Below are 3613 nucleotides of genomic sequence, written 5' to 3'. Positions count from 1 at the left end.
TTTTTTTTTTTTTTTTGGTCGGTGGCGTTTTTCAACTTGAAATCGAGTTCATCGATTCGACGCCATTATCCTTCTCATTACACGCTAATTAAAGCTTCTTCGCCAGCCCCGACAATGAGGATAAATGTGACAATTGGAGACAAAGTCGTGGTAAAAAAAAAGAAAGATATTAATCTTACAATGACACATTGAGGTCTTTTTTCAAGAAGGAAAAATTTTAGAAAAAAAATTTATTCTACTCTTGCATCGAAGAGAAATTACACAAATAATAACACTTTATTCATTGATTATTTTTAGTAAAGGTATAAAAAATATTCGCGATTATCTTTCGAGGTGAAAATAAGTTTTTGGCGTGTCACTTGGAGATGATGGAGGGAAGAGAAAAGAGGATTATTATAGGAAATGTGCACGATGAAAGTGCACATCATCCGCGAGAAAAATGGCAATAAGTGAGACGGCGGAGACGAAGGAAAATCGATCGGTGCTCGTGTACAAACCACCAAGTGCCTCTTTTCATCGAGATGTGAGACGATTGGACTGATACCGGATACAAAGACGTTCATCCAGAATCGAAGCTTCCAGAAAATAGAGACTATCCCATCTTGGGATATACAGATATTTCATTCTAATGAAATTCGATCTGTCTGAAGCAAAGGAAATCGTTACGTATCTTGTAAATATTGCTATTGAATATTAAGTCTAATTCTCACTAAATAAATTATTCTAAATTATTCTTGTTTACTATTTTCTGATCAGAATCTGATAAATATACATTGTAATATAGATAGGATCGTATAAAAGATATCCATGTTCAAAATATATCGATCATGGTTAAACAAGATGGACAAATAGCGTAAGCTAAAAATAGAATATACTGTTCACTGGTGGAAAGAAGTTTCGCGGGCGGTAGAGGGGCAAGAGGGCTCCTTTACGACGCTTTGTTGACATCGCACATTACACACCAGTAGAAAAAACTCGAATATTCGAAATCGTAAAAATTATTTCGGAAACTGATTGGAAATATTTTCGAAACTATCTATACTCGAATATGAAATTATATTTTATAAATTAAACTATCGTCACAAATTATAATTAACCTATACATGTTACGAGAAATAATAAAATTATATCGATACGATTAGAATATTCCGAATGCTAATGCATTTAGATTTAGATCGTCGTTTTGGATTAGTATATATGATAAATACTATGAGAAAGAAAAATGCGTTTCCATCAGTGAACAATACATCGTATATTATCATGCATTGGAACATTATGTCCAATGAAACGTTCGCATTTCTTTTCAAAGCAAGATCTATCTTTTTGATTTTCATTCTCCATCAATCATTTAAATAAAAAAAAAAAAGAAAGAAAGAGCATTAACATTGTTATTATTTATTCAAGGTAACAAAGAAGATCGGATTTTTCTCCTCTTCCATCCTGTCTTATCGACAGATAAATCGATCCGCGCGCGAAAGAACCGGCCAAATTATCCAAATATCCTTTCGCTTCTCCACTTTTTCGCTCGTGCCATTGCGCCGTATCGATTCCCCTCTCTCTTCCCACTTCCTCTCGAATTAATTCGAAAGTAATCCGTGCCCGATCGAGCTCGAACAAGATGCACAGAGACGAGTTAGCTTCGATCAGGGAAGAGCTGATTGTGTGTACCGAGGCGAACTATTCTGAAGCGTTAAAGTTCAAATCGATCAGCTACGGTTCGTGAGAAAGAGGAAGGGAGGGGAGAACGGTTTAATATCGTTCCCACGGAACGTGGCCACGAGAGCGGGAAATTATTTTCCTTGGCGGTTTGCAGTCGTCCAGGCGCGGGACGAACGAATCGGCTCTTCCAAAGTGGAGAATGGCGATGTTTCTTTTTTCCCTTTCTCCTCGAATAAGGGGGGAGAGAAGGGAGAGAGATAAGTACATACACACATACACACACGTAGAAACGGCCGTTGTCCACTCGTAAATTAACCGATTCCGTTACTTTTATTTCATTATTCCACTCGGATGGAGCGTTTGGTGTTTGTACCTCACTTTAACCTCACTTTCGGAGTTTTTGTCAAGGTAAACAAGATTTTTCAACCTACGTTTCGTTTCCCTTCACTTTACAAAGTGTATTTTCAATGTATATAATTCAATGTTTTTGTTGGCAGGAATTTTTTGTTCTCGTGAGTGAAGTGTGAAAATAATTCTCTTAGAGCACGGAGAGAAAGAGAGAGAGAGAGAGAGGGAATACTGCCTCTCCATTTGTCGCAAAAGGATCTTTTCCACGAGGCGAATTACACTAACGGAAACAAACTTTTAAAATCTTTTATTTTAAATTTTAGTTCTGTGTATTAAGCGTTATAACGAGTTATTTATTTTTAATTAAGAAGAAAAGAGAACAAAATAAATCCCTTAGGTTTCCAATCCAATTAAAACTTATTTAAAAACGTAGAGCTGGTGTTTGCAATTTATCGCGTGAACAAGAAACAGGGTAATCGGTAAAAACAAACAAATATCTTAATGCACGAGCGTGCCAAGAATTCACCCGTGTTTTCAATGCTCGTAAATTAGCACTTCCCCTATTATTCTGCTCGAGCTATTATCCTACTCGAATAGTAGCGAGCGTGCACCTGTGTGTTTGCACACACAATTCTCCTTTCTTCTCTTCTCGGGGGAGAGGAAGTGAGAGAGGGGGAGAAGAGGGCCACTCTTTCCGAGTGACCGAGTTTTCGCCGAGCAAAAGCTGGAAAACGCGAATTTAATTGAGAAGACAAAGCGGGCAAAGAAAGGCCAGAAGGAATGAAGGAATCGAGGATTGACGGTTGTCGAAGGGAAAGGGAAGGCTAATTTCTCGGATATCGATTTTTACGCCACTGATTCTTGGATTGTCTTACTCGATAGATTGAAGTTATGGCGGTAATGAAAAGAGGATCTTAATTCGTAAGATTAAATCCTTAAGGGGGATTAAGAATTGAGATCACTTTTATCATTTCCATGCTACGTGAATTGGTAAAGAATCTGGATAGAAAATTTTTTTTCTAAACAGAAGAATGTTGAGATTCTACTCTTATTACAAATTTATTCTGTATATCTTTAAACACGTACATCTTATTGCGAATAATTAATTGGACGAAAAGCAAAGGGAAAATCTCCTAACCTAAAAAATTTTTGCATTTTATAAAACAGAACGAAAATTTTTCTATTCCCTTATTTACGATATTCACGAAATAACAAAATTAAAGAATATATTTTTTCAGGGGAAAAAGATAGCTCTCGCATAGATAGCTTCAACAAAATTGTTACATTTAATCTTGGCGATTCAGATACGATCGATTCAGTCCGATCGTTCCCAATGTAACAAGTTGGAAATTTTTTTGAAATTCACAATTGATGCTACTTGGGTGGAGGGGGAAGCGGAAGGAGGAGGGAAAGAGGAGGGAGAGGGGGGGAATTACGGGCGGAATGCGAAATTTTTCCACCAACGTGGCTTTTAAAGCGGAAATCTCATTTCGGTGTCGCGGCCACGTGCGCCGTATAAAGAATTCATACCGGAAACCGCTTTGCATCCTACTTTCCGGATGGTTACGTGGGCAACGTTCGATGAGCGGGCGTATCCTCGTGATAC

The 3613-nt window shown here is 37.6% G+C and overlaps 1 protein-coding gene across 2 annotated transcripts in view; it reads left to right on the top strand.

Annotated features, from left to right (window-relative positions):
• LOC102677788 overlaps nucleotides 1-3613 on the top strand; it is an 85038-nt gene that overhangs the window by 58866 nt on the left and 22559 nt on the right. The gene's annotated exons all lie outside the window — the stretch shown is intronic.

The sequence above is a fragment of the Apis dorsata genome, unplaced genomic scaffold (assembly GCF_000469605.1).
Source record: "Apis dorsata unplaced genomic scaffold, Apis dorsata 1.3 scaffold_156, whole genome shotgun sequence".
Lineage (NCBI taxonomy): Eukaryota > Metazoa > Arthropoda > Insecta > Hymenoptera > Apidae > Apis > Apis dorsata.
This window is presented reverse-complemented; position numbering and strand designations above follow the sequence as displayed.